Source organism: Scyliorhinus canicula, chromosome 7, assembly GCF_902713615.1.
Source record: "Scyliorhinus canicula chromosome 7, sScyCan1.1, whole genome shotgun sequence".
In the NCBI taxonomy this organism is placed as follows: domain Eukaryota; kingdom Metazoa; phylum Chordata; class Chondrichthyes; order Carcharhiniformes; family Scyliorhinidae; genus Scyliorhinus; species Scyliorhinus canicula.
The window spans coordinates 107,770,026-107,784,116 of record NC_052152.1 but is presented as its reverse complement, the minus strand read 5'-3'; positions in this window follow the sequence as shown (position 1 = coordinate 107,784,116).

Here is a 14,091-nt window from a genome sequence, read left to right as displayed (position 1 = left end):
TCCCTTGCCACTGCTTCCCTCCGAAGCTGACCTGCTAACATATTCTCCATGTTCATAAACTGCACCCTTGCTCGTCTCAGTTGGCGCACCGCCTTCCTGGTGGACAGTCGGTCGAAGCTCGCCTGTAGTTCCTTCCGCTTTTCCAGCTTTGCTGGGTCCCCATCTTCTGCATAACTCCTATCTGCCTCTACATCTCATCTATTACCCTCTGCCGCTCCAACCTCTCCTCTTTGTCTACCCTGGCCTTAAACAAAATTACCTCACCTCTCACCACCGCCTTTAGAGCCTCCCAGACAACTGCCTTCGACGCCTCACCCATACAGTTGAAACCTACATATTCCTTAATTACCTTTGCAATTTTGTCAGAGAACACTTGGTTTCCCAAAAGTCCCACATCTAATTTCCACCCCGGCCGCTGCGCTACCCCCTTCTCCAGTACCATATGATGCACGATCAATTGCACAAAGACGAGAGTTGAATACAACTGAGGCTTTATTGCTCTAAGATGTGTGGCCTCCCACAGCAGCTGGCAAAATGGTTGCTGCACGGAGGACACACATATTTATACTCCGCCTATTGGGCGGAGCCAGCAGGCAGGGACTAACGTCGTACCTGTAGTCCAGGTCCTACCATACATCACCAAATATAGGTGCAACAGTGGTTTACCACATTCACCCCCTGTTAAAATTGAGTCCGGCGGGGGTGGTGGAGAATTATATACAACTGAATTTTACATATACAATTTTTGTGAGAAGAAAAAATGTCTTTTGAAGTCCAGTGGACCAGTTAGAGGTCTAACAGGTCCGGGGCCTTGATGTGCTGCTGGGAGCGATGCAGTGGTGGCGGCAATGCCGATGCTGGTCTGGTCTTCTGTGACTCCGGGAGCGTGCTGAAATCCTCTTCATCCTCAGGCAGGGCAGGGGGAGGACGGATGGTACTGGGGGGGTTTCTGCTGGGAGAGCCGGGGGTGGGAAGGGTGGTGCCAGGCAGGAGGGGTGTGTGTGTGGGTGGAACCTGCTGGTGCCAGGTAGGTCCCTGAGAAAGCCAGTATCCTGGCGGCCGTCGGGGTACGCCACGTAGGCATACTAGGGGTTTGCATGGAGCAACTGCACCCTCTCCACCAACGGGTCCGCCTTGTGGAGTCGGACGTGCCTACGGAGAAGGACAGGTCCTGGAGCTGCGAGCCAAGTCGGGAGCGACACCCCAGATGTGGACTTCCTGGGGAAGGCAAAGAGACATTCATGGGGTGTGTTGTTAGTGGCTGTGCACAGTAGTGACCGAATGGAGTGGAGCGCATCAGGGAGGACCTCCTGCCTGCGGGGGGCCTGGAGGCTCTTGGACCGTAGGGCCAGTTGGACGGCCCTCCATACCGTCCCGTTCTCCCTCTCCACCGGTCCGTTTCCCCAGGTGTTATAGCTTGTCGTCCTGCTGGAGGCTGAGCAGGAACTGACGCAGCTCATCACTCATGAATGAGGATCCCCTGCGCTGGCACATGTACCTCGGGATAGGGCGTCAGGGGGCTCGTTGAGCTTGCCAGGGCGATACAAAATCTCGTAATTGGAGGTGGAGAGCTCGATCCTCCACCTCAAGATCTTATCATTCTTGATCTTGCCCCGCTGTGTGTTATTGAACATGAAGGCTACCGACCATTGGTCAGTGAGGAGAGTGAATCTCCTGTCGGCCAGGTAATGCCTCCAATGGCGCACAGCTTCAACGATACCTTGGGCCTCATACGTCACCCTCAGCTTTGCCAGGTACACCATACCAAATTGCACCCCCTTTTGTACATTGCCACCTTCACTCGCCCAAACGCCATTCGTCTTTTTGCTAACTCCACCGTCAAGTCCTGGTAGATCCGAACTACAGCACCATCCCACTGCACCTCGCGCTTCTGCTTCGCCCAGCTTAACACCTTCTCCTTCATGCAATACTTATGGAAGCAGATAATTACTGCTCTTGGCAGCTCGTTCACTTTGGGCTTCGGCCTTCATGACCGATGAGCTCGGTCTAGTTCGTACTGGGAGGGGTTCTCACCCTCCCTCATCAGCTCTGCCAACTTCTTAGCGAAGTATTGTGTTGGCCTTGGGCAAGCCCACAATTCTCAAATTGTGCCGTCTCGAGCGGTTCTCCAAGTCCTCGAGCTTTGCTCGGAGTCCTCTGTTGACCTCCACCACCCTCCGCAGCTGGTCCCTCATCGAGGTGAGCTGGTCGCTGTGCTGTGTCACGGCCTCCTCCACTTCCTTTATCTTCTCGCCCTGCTCTCTCACCTTGGCCGATGTCTTTGCCACAGCTACCCTCACCGGGGCGATTGCCTCCTCCACCAATGACTTCAATGCGGCCGCAATCTCCTTCCTCAAGGCCTCCATGTGTCTCGCTGTGGTGAATGTGATTCACATTATATATAGTTGCCAATATCACTCCATGTATATATGTTCGTTATCTACCCGTTGTAAGATCAATGCTGTATATAGTTGCCAATATAACTCCGTGTATATATGTTCACTATCCACCATTGTAAGTGCAGTTGCACTATCCGACCACCAGGGGGAGTCGCTCTTGGAGTACGCGAGAGTTTGTACTGGGCTCCTCCCTTGGCTCCGCCCAGGTCTCCTCCCCCTGGGACCGATGTATAAAGATCAGTGCCTTAGAGCCAGCCTGCCAGTCATCTGGAGTTCAACGACAAATAGGCTGGCTCTGTTGTAAGTGTATTAAAGCCCCTGTTCAGATCCAACTACACGTGTTCGCTGAATTGATGGTTCCATCACTCGCAAACTGTTTTTCCAGCTCCACCGCCATCACCTCAGTCATCTTCTCCACCGTAAGTAGTGCAGTCCCACCATACGGTTCGGCTTCCACCATCTTGTTAGCACTTTTGCTCGTTTTCTCATTCAGCGGCGAATCTGCGTTTCCTCCTTTCTTCGACGCTGCTCTTCGCATCCTTTAACGGCTTATTGTTTTTCCTTTCTTTTTTCCCTTTTCACCCTTCTGTCCTTCTTCAATTGGTTTTTTTCCGGAAAAACAAACAATTTTTCTTCCTTCACACAAAAGAAAGGGGAGAAAAAAAAACTTTCACCGAACTTCTTTAAAACTTCTTTCTCTTCTTTATTACATTCCTCCAGAAGTCCCCTGGGACCGGACTTCAGCCTTCTTACCACACTCCAGGTGGGAGCCATCTGATGTGGGACATCTCACCTACATCGTGTCCTGGCTTCGGGCCTGCCGCCTCGACCTCTCTTTGGCTCCACCCCCGCTGCTTTGGCCTTTGAGCGCGCTGGGCCCAATGCCTCAGCCCCCGCTGCCCAAAACCTGCGCAGGGTTCCTTGCCGGTTTTCAAACCAGCCCTGCTAGCTGCCTGTGACGGCCCCAAAATCCGACAATAGTCGGGGGGAGATCGAAAAATCAGGGAAACACCCGAAAGCGCCACAAATCGTGGCCACCTGCGGGAGCTCTTCTCAATGCGGCCGTCCCGCTCGTAAACGCCCGGAAGATCATTTTTAGAAATACTTTGAGTTGCTTTCTGATCTGGCTAACACTGAATCCACAAGTAAGGCAGATTTCTCTCACAGTAGGATAGTATTTAAAGGAGTGCAGACTTCTCTGAAGACAATAGGGAAGCTGAAACAAGTCAATTGAAACAGCTTTTTTAAGACATCCAGCCAGGGTCTGCAGGGGTTCTAACCTAAGCCAAATCTGTTCTGGAAAGCAAGTATTACTCTGTATAATTGGAATGTAGGATGGATTCAGAGCTGTATGTTTTTTCTTTCTTGTTGTTTAATTGGAAATAGAGAGATTAATTAAGACTATTGTACTTACTGTATTGAATAGTATCGTTTAAGGGTAATTGTCAACTATCTTTGGGTGTGATGTTAAAGTATTTAATATTGTGTTAATAATAGTTTGTTTTAAAATACCAAATTCTTCTTTCTTCGTGCAATCACCCTTGGAGCGAAGTATTCTTTCCACACAGTCTTACAAAAAAAGTTATAATATTGGGGTTTCAGTCCAGGATCCTAGCCACTGTTGGGGTCTGGTCTGGAATTGTAATAGCAGAGGTATGGCAGATGCAGTTCATGTGGAAAACTGTGGGGAGGATTACTCTGAAAAGACAATATACGACAAATGGCGTGCTTTCAAAAAATGTTGATCAACAGAGAGACCTTGGTATCCACATACACAAATAGAACAGTACAGCACAGAACAGGCCCTTCGGCCCTCGACGTTGTGCCGAGCAATGATCACCCTACTCAAACCCACGTATCCACCCTATGCCCGTAACCCGCACATCTTTGGACTGTGGGAGGAAACCGGAGCACCCGGAGGAAACCCACGCACACACGGGGAGGACGTGCAGACAGTGACCCAGCCGGGAATCGAACCTGGGACCCTGGAGCTGTGAAGCATTTATGCTAACTACCATGCTACCGTGCTGCCCTTAAATCCTTAAAGATAGCATGGCAAGTGGATGAGTTAATTAAAAATGCCTAAGGTTTAGTTGGGTTAATACAGAATGGAATAGAATATAAAGGTAGAGACATTATGCCAAAATCACTAGTTAGGCTTCAGCTCATGTATTGTGGAGTATTCTGGGTAGTGTATTTCAGGAAAATTGTAAAGACTTTAGAATAGGTAGAGATGGGGTTTACCAGGATGAGGGACTTCAGTCTGTAGCCCTGGCTCTAAGCCTGATGGAAAATATGGCCAAGTCACAAGAGACACTAGCCTGATGGGAAATGTGGCAAGTAACAAAGATACTAAAGATATCATAGAGACTTTCTAGAGACTTTCTGTGAATGCAGTTTCTACGACAGGATTCAGGAAAGCAGTAGGCCTCTGGCCTCAAGGGAGATCTTAATCAGCTCAAGAAAACTCAGAGGAACAAGGTCTGAGAACAAAGGCAGAGGCAGAATAAGAGATAAACAAGTGTAAATAATAGCAAGCCATAGAACATTGGCAGTTGTTATGGTTTGACCAGGTATCAGCATTTGCTGGGATCTGTCTGAACAAATGGATCCTGTTTACTGGATCTGTGAAACATAACCTTAGCACCCAAAGTTTTGTAAAACTGACATCATCAAACCTTCGAGAAGCTGGAAGAAATCGTATAAAAAAGCAGGGGTTCGAAGATTCATCAGCGTAAAACTTGGGAACAACCATCTCAGAAGATTACCCCGAGTCAAGGGCTTGGTGACCAGCAAAGCGTCCTTCAAGAAGAGTTTGGCCAACTGCACTGCTTAGGGTGACGGTTGAGTTTGATTTGTCAGTTGAGTAACAGTTATCACTTGTTCAGTTAAAGTCTGTGATATTTATTGAGTATTAGTCCGTGTGACGGTTCTATTAAGGGTATGACAACAATTAACTGCATAAGAGTTTGTGTGATGCATTTGTTCCGAATAAAGTAAACTTGATTCAAGAATACCTGTGTAAGTAATTTGTGTGACATGTCAGTTGTGACCCTCATCCAGGAGGGCCAACAGGTCTTTGGGAGATGTTGGAAAAGATATAACTGTTCCCATTGGAACAGAGATGGTTAAGAGGTTCCCAGAAAGATTTACAGGATGAAGAGAGGGTTTGATAAGAGTAGAAAAACTGTTTCCGCCGATGACTCAGTCAATAACCAGAGGTTATTGAATAATCAAAAGATTTTGAAGGAAGAGGAGATTTTTTTTTTACTTCAAAAAATTTGCCAAGATCTGCAATGCTCTACTGAAAAGATGGTAGAACTGATTCCATCATCAGAGGTTGCCAGGACTTGATGGTCTGAGATATAAGGAGAGGCTGGATAGGCTGGGACCTTTTTCCCTGGAGTGTAGGAGGCTTAGGGGTGATCGTATAGAGGTCTATAAAATAATGAAGGGCATAGGTAAGGTAGATAGTCAGCATCTTTTCTCAAAGGTAGAGGAGTCTAGAACTAGAGTGCATAGGTTTCAGGTGAGAGGGGAGAGATATAAAAGAGACCAGAGGGGAATTTTTTTCACTCAGAGGGTGGTGAGCATCTGGAACGAGCTGCCATAGGCAGTGGTAGAGGCGGGTACAATTGTTTCCTTCAAAAAAACAGTTACATGGGCAGGGTGGGTATAGAGGGATATGGGCCAACTGTGGGCAAGTGGGTCTAGCTTAGTGATAGAAACTGGGCAGAATGGACAAGCCAAAGGGCCTGTTTCCATGCTGTAAACATCTATGACTTGAGTGAGTTGGGCATTTACTGGAGAATATGGAATTTACAGGATTTCAGAAAAAATGTGGGAAGGTGGGACTCTGGACGACTGCTGTTTCAAAAAGCCTGCACAGAAACAACATGCAGAGTAACCTCATTCTCTGCTGTTTCAAAAAGCCTGCACAGAAACAACATGCAGAGTAACCTCATTCTCTGCTGTTTCAAAAAGCCTGCACAGAAACAACATGCAGAGTAACCTCATTCTCTGCTGTTTCAAAAAGCCTGCACAGAAACAACATGCAGAGTAACCTCATTCTCTGCAGGAAATTTCTATCATTCTATCACTAGCAATTTTTGGGTCCAATTAGGACCCCGACAATCTCTTTTCCATCATCATTTGTAAGTGCTGAGGTGTAAAATATATGTTTTCCATACCTGTTTCCTCCACAGGATGGAGATATGGAAAACAAATTCAGCTTAAAAAAATATTTGTATTAAAGGTATTTTGCATATACACATAGATATATCAAGAAGAAAAAGAAAACAACAGATACAAAAACAAGCCTACCATGGCAACTAATTATAAGCCCGCAACTCACCCCGCCCCTTTATTATTCCTCCGTATGTCCCACCGTCTCCCAAAAACAGAGAAAAGGCATAAAACCACTAACTCCCCCCTCCCCCACTGATGCATTAATTCACTTTACAGAAATTGGTAAACAGCTGCTCCGCTCCCTGTAAGGCGAACGTAACCTTGTCCAAGTGCAGGAATTCTGCCAGGTCACACATCCACACTTTGGCGGGTCCCATCAGCTCAACAAGATCCATCTCTGGGCTATCAGGGAGGCAAAGGCCAAAAACATCGGCCTCTCTCCCCACCTGGACTCCTGGGCCGGGATTCTCCCCTATCCGGCGGGGCGGGGGGTCCTGGCGTGAACCACTCTGGCGTCGGGCCGCCCCAAAGGTGCGGAGGTCTTCGCACCTTTAGGGGCCAAGCCCTCACATTGAGGGGCTAGGCCCGCGCCGGACTGGTTGGCACAACGCCGGCTAGCGTGGACGGCCTTTGGCGCCACGCCAGCCGGGGCCGAAGGGACTTCGCCGGCCGGCGGAAGTCCACGCATGCGCCGGAGCATCAGCAGCTGCTGACGTCATCCCCGTGCATGCGCAGGGGAGGGGGCACTGCGGAGGGTGCCCCCACGGCACAGGCCCACCCGCCGATCGGTGGGCCCCAATCGCGGGCCAGGCCACCATGGGGGCACCCCCTGGGGCCAAATCGCCCCGCACCCCCCCAGGTTAGGTAGGTGGTTTGATCCACGCCGGCGGGAGAGGCTTGACAGCGGCGGGACTTTGGCCCATCGCGGGCTGGAGAATTGCCGGGGGGGGGGGGCCCCGTCGACCGGCGCGGAGCGATTCCCGCCCCCACCGAATCTCCAGTGCCGGAGAATTCGGGATACGGTGGGGGGGCGGGATTGACGCCGGCCCCCGGCTATTCTCCAACCCAGCGGGGGTCGGAGAATCCCGTCCCTGGTTCCTCTGACATTCGAAAATCGCCACTTCCGTACACGGGGCCACCCCGAGGCCCAGAATCTCAGACATGACATCCGGGAAACGCTGCCAGAACCCGCTCAGCTCTGGGCATGCCCAGAACATGTGTACGTGATTCGCATGCCCCTGCACACACAGCCCACAACTATCCTCCACCTCTGCAAAGAACAGGCTCATCCTTACAACTGTCAACTGGGCCCTATGCACCACCTTAAGCTGGATGAGGCTCAACCTCGCACATGACGAGGACACGTTCACCCTCCGCAGTGCTTCCTTCCACAGCCCGGTGTCCCCCCCCCCCCCCCCCCCCCCCCACCCAAACTCCTCTTCCTATTTGGCCCTAATCTCCTCCACCGAAGCGCCTTCTCTCTCCATCAGCTCTCCATAGATATCTGCCCTCCCCAATGTCACCTTCGGACAGCAGCTTATTTGTAACACCGGAGAAGGCAGCCCTGGGAAGCACGGCCCCTCTTTTCTCAAAAAGTCCCTCAACTGCAGGTACCCGAACCTATTCCCTTTAGGCAACTGCTAGGTTTCCTCAAGCTTTTCCTGGCCCCCAAACATATCCCCTATAAACAGACCCCTGAAGTACTCTATCCCGACCTGCCGACTTCTGGAACTTCGCATCAAACCTATGATTATTGCATATCGGCATCCCCGGAGACATGCCTTCCAACCCCAAATGTTGCCTGCATTGGTTCCAAACTCACAACGCTGAGACCACCACCAGGTTCAGGGAATACCCAGCAGACGAGAACAGGAGGGGCATCAACGGCAGTGGCATCAAGCAAGTCTCCCTACATGACACTGCCTCCAACTGCCCCTAAATCAAACTCTCCTCCACTGCCCATTTCCTGACCATTGCAATATTCGCAGTCCAGTAGTAATTCAGCAAACCTGGCAGTGCCAGGAATTCCCCCTTGCCCCTTTTCCTAAAACACCTTCCTCACCTCGGGATTTTTCCCGCCCCACAAGAACCTCGAAATTATCCCATTTGCCTTCCTAAAAAAGGCCTTGAGAACATAGAACATACAGTGCAGAAGGAGGCCATTTGGCCCATCAAGTCTGCACCGACCCACTTAAGCCCTCACTTCCACCCTATCCCCATAACCCAATAACCCCTCCTAACCTTTTTGGTCACTAAGGGCAATTTATCATGGCCAATCCACCTAACCTGCACGTCTTTGGACTGTGGGAGGAAACCGGAGCACCCGGAAGAAACCCACGCAGACATGGGGAGAACATGCAGACTCCGCACAGTGACCCAGCGAGGGAATCGAACCTGGGACCCTGGCGCTGTGAAGCCACAGTGCTATCCACTTGTGCTACCGTGCTGAACGAAGATGGGGAGGTTCTGGAACATGAACAAGAACTTGGGCAGCACCATCATTTTAACCAATTTCACACGCCCGGCCAACAACTAACGCAACACATCCCACGTCTTAAAGTTCTATTTCATACCCTCCACCGGTCCTACCAAATTCAATTTATGTAGCTGGGTCCAGTTACATCCCACCTGAGATGGCACCGGAACATGGCGATTCTCTGCGAGCTCTCTCAACCAGCAGCATGGTAGCATGGTGGTTAGCATAAATGCTTCACAGCTCCAGGGTCCCAGGTTCGATTCCCGGCTGGGTCACTGTCTGTGCGGAGTCTGCATGTCCTCCCCGTGTGTGCGTGGGTTTCCTCCGGGTGCTCTGGTTTCCTCCCACAGTCCAAAGATGTGCGGGTTAGGTGGATTGGCCACGCTAAATTGCCCGTAGTGTCCTAAAAAGTGAGGGGGGGGGGTTGGGTTACGGGTATAGGGTGGATACGTGGGTTTGAGTAGGGTGATCATTGCTCGGCACAACATCGAGGGCTGAAGGGCCTGTTCTGTGCTGTACTGTTCTATGTAACCAGACCCCTTTCTTTTATCTCTTATCACCGTTCTGACCGACTAAAACTCTTCTCCACTTCATATATAATCACTAATAATGCTCTTTTGTGCTTCCTTATAGGTTTTTTAGGATCATCCGAACCTCGCACGACTTGGCACTACTCCATCTGTATCCTACACACGCCGCCGGAACTCCACTCCCAGCCAGTAGGCCTGAGGACCGAGGCCTACCCGCCCATCAACCGCCCAAGGACGGGGGCCTACCTGCCCAGTGATCGACGGCCTAGCAACGGCGTAAGGACCGGGTCCTATCACTATTAGTTCCTCTAGTAGTGTGTCTCTCGGGATACTGGAGTACCTTGCTGTCTCCTTGTGGAGAAAGTGTTTAATTTGAAGGTGCCTGAGTTCCTGTCGGTAGTTCCAGATCTTCCATCAATTCGCCCACGGTCGCGAGTCTGTCCCAATGTAAAGGTCCCTGACTGCTAGCGTCCCCCCCATCCTGTCCCTATTTTTTGAAGGTGTCATCGATCATGGCTGATGGGAATTTGTGGTTGCTGCAGATGGGGGCCATGGGAGCCATCTCAGTTGGACCGAAATGTTGCCTCATTTGGTTTCATGTCTTCAGTGTGGCGACCACTATTGGGCAGGATGTTTTTGTTGGGGGGGATGGGAGAGCTGCCATGACGAGGGCTGGGGAGGATCATCCTTTGCAGGAGGGCTCCTCCATCCTCACCATTCCATGCTGGGTTCACATTTCCATCCCCTCACCCTCTCGGCTGTAGCTGCCCAGTGGTGGTATTGTAGGTTCAGCTGGGCCTGACCGCCCATATTTTTCTTGCATTGCAGTGTCGATTTAGGGATCCTTGGGTTCTCTCCCCCCCCCCCCCCCCCACACACACACACACACACACACACACACAACTGCCATGATAATTTTGTCTATCTTATGGAAAAGCTTTGGGGATGAAAATCGGTATGGATCTAAACAGGAAGAGGTACCTCAGCAGTACGTTCATCTTGAATATCTGTATACCCGCCAGGGAAATTGGGAGTGCATCCCAACTTAATAGGTCTTTTTAAAACTTCTCCACCAGACTAGTCAGATTCCACTTGTGGATCTGTGTCCAGTCATAGGCTATTTGGATCCCCAGGTAGCGTAATTTGTTTTGGGCTGGTTGGAATGGTAGTCTCTCCAGCTCTGTCCCTCCCCATTTCATGTCGACGGGAATGTCACGATCTTGCCCAGGTTGAGTTTGTAGCCTGAGCAGACTCCAAACTCTTCCAGGAGCTGCATGATTGCTTTCAGGCCATTCTATTGGTCCAAGACATAGAGGAGCAGGTCATCCGCATTGAGTAAAACTCTGTTCTCTCTGCCTCCTCTTTGGATGATATGGAGATGCCGGTGTTGGACTGGGGTGAGCACAGCAGGAAGTCTTAATTTGGTTGACTCATTAGGCGCATCCCTAATTGCAAACAGTACAAATGGAATTCCTTTATCCTAATCCCCTGGATAATCTTGAAAATAAGCGCTCAACATTGTCTTTAATGTCTGATGCCACCGTTCTAACGCTCCCTGAGATTCTGGATGGTACGCAGTTGATTTAAATTGTTTTACTCCTAAGCTATCCATAATCTCCTTGAATAACCTTGAGGTAAAATTTGATTCTTGATCCGATTATGTTTCTGTGTGCAGTCCATATCTAGTAAAAAATTTAAGTAACTCCTCCAGAATGTTTTTAGCTGTAATACTGCGTACTGGAATGGCCTCTGGAAACCTAATAGATACATCCATTATAGTCAAAAGATATTAATTCCCACTTTTCTAGTAATATCACATGGGCAAGTTTGTGTAAATAAGTTGGGAAGTACAAAAATAGTTATACATGATGTAGATGTAGGAAATGCTGTTCCAATTAAACAACATCTATATAGACGTAACCCCCTAAAATTGGCATAGGTTCAAAAATAAATTAAAAGCATGCTTAAAAATCGCATAATTGAAGTGGGCTGCAGCCAATGGAGGTCACCCATAGTGATGGTACCAAAACCAGATGGTACCGACCGATTGTGTGTGGACTACAGAAAGATTAATGCAGTTACAAGAACAGACACATATCCTACCCCACAGTTGGAGGACTGCATTGAGAAGGTGGGACAATCAGCTTGTATTCACACAATCAATTAAGACCCTTGTAAAAGGTTCCTCAAATGCTGGAATGGGTATTAAGGACACTGGTTTTATCACTGCTTGATGTTTCCCTATCACTTGACATGTGTGACATGATCGACAAAATTTAACTACATCTTTACGTAGTCCAGGCCAATAAAAATGTTTTTGTATTTTAGCTTGAGTTTTCCTTACTCACAAATGACTTCCTACTGGTACCTCATATGCTGCTGGTACTAGTTTATTACAGTAAAAACATATTTTCTATACCCTGCCGGCTATACCACTTGATGAACTTCTGCCCACTTTACATCCGCCTGCATATGTAAAAGTCTCCATTTTCTCATTAAGGCATCATTGTTAAGGTAATAACATTTTGGTATCCATTCAGATTCCTTTTCCATGTATGCTTTCTGATACATCCGTTTTATTTCAATATCTTTCTGTTGCAACTCTGCCAATTTTCCTGAACTAAAAATATTCGCCTCATCCTTCATCTGTTCTTGTTCTTTTCCAACCATCTGATCAAAAATAGTTTTGGATAATTGAACTTCAACATGATCTTCACTCTTTGATTGCTCATCTTGTCTCAACCTGTTACTTTGCAACATTGTTCCTACACAATCAGGAAAAATCCCAGGATATTCGTCCTTCAGCAATTCAGTTGTTTGATTTTCCACTGGCTTATCAACCACAGTAGGCATCACTCCCACCCGCGATCCAGCTATATCATTACTCAAGATCAATTGTATTTCTGGACAAGATAGTGTGTCTATTACTCCTACTACCTCTTCACAACTCTTTACTAGACTCTCCAACCTCACCTTATAATGGAACACAACTCTTCTCACCCTGAATTCCACATATTACCATCTTTTCTGGCAAAATTCCACCCAAACTACATAACCCCTTATCTTTCACCATCAAAGATTGACTAGCTCCCGTGTCTCTTCAAATTCTGATTTCTTTACCTACTCCTCCTGGTACACATGAGTAAACTTTACCCACACAAGTAAATTCTTTAAAGAGATCTGGCACCTTCTTATCAATCACCACTTGATAAGTCTGTACATTCTTTTGCACCTCCTTCGCTTCAATTGGGCTTTCCTTTACCACTTTAACACAACCTACTGGCTTATCCTGTTTTACCACATCCACCTTCCAGTGCTTTTCTTCAACCCCCAACATTGTGACTTTATATGGCCAAGTTTATTACAGTAAAAACATTTGAAATTTTTCATTTCTCTTCCACCTTCTTGGATTTCTTTTTTTTCATAAATATTTTTATTCCCCTCCTTTTTCACATTTTCATCAAAACTTACAACAACAGAAAAAGTTACAACAACAAAATGGATTTTAAAAAAATCTGAGGTACACTATCCTTATTATCTCCCATCAGACCCCCTTTACCTTTACCACTTCGATATTTCTCTTTTCCCCAGTTTCTATCCCTCACAGGCTGAAACTGATGTCGGAAACCAAGCTTTGATTTATGAACTAATTCATAATCATCTGCAATTTCAGCTGCTAATCTCAGAGTTTTAACCTTCTGTTCTTCCACATGAGTTCTCACTAGATCAAGAATTGATTTTTTAAACTCCTCCAAAATTATCATTTCTCTAAGAGCTTCATACTTTTGGTCTATTTTCAAAGCCCTTATCCCCCAATCCAAATTACTCTGTTTGATTCTTTTGAACACTATATATGTTTGACCAGGTTATTTCCTTAAATTTCTAAATCTTTGTCTATAGGCTTCAGGTACTAGTTCTTATGCACTTAAGATGGATTTTTTTCACCTTCTCATACGTCCCAGATACCTCCTCATACGTCCCAGATACCTCCTCATACGTCCCAGATACCTCCTTCGGTAGTGATGCAAACACTTCACTAGCTCTACCTACCAACTTTGTTTGAATCAGTAATACCCACATGTCCTGTGGCCATTTCATTTGTTTAACCACCTTCTCAAATGAAAAATAAATGCTTTTACATCCTTTTTATCAAACCTTGGCAATGCTTGGGTATATTTAAATAGATCCCCACCAAGCCGTCTACTTCAAAGCTCTTGCTCTTTCTCACTATCTTCATCACTATCCTCAGACTGTACTGTTCTCTTTACCTCTGCCAATTTTAACTGACATTCACTTTCCATGGCCAGTTTCCGAAGTTCAACGTATCTCTCTTTGTCTCTTTGGTCTGCTAAGGCTATTCTTTCTTTTTCCCTCATTTCACATTCAAGTTGCTTTAATTCTTTTTCAGGTTCAAACTGCTTAATCTGTAATTGAATTCTTGCTATTTCCAATGATTCTGACTGTGTCTCAGGCAATTTAAAATCTTCAGCTACTGCCG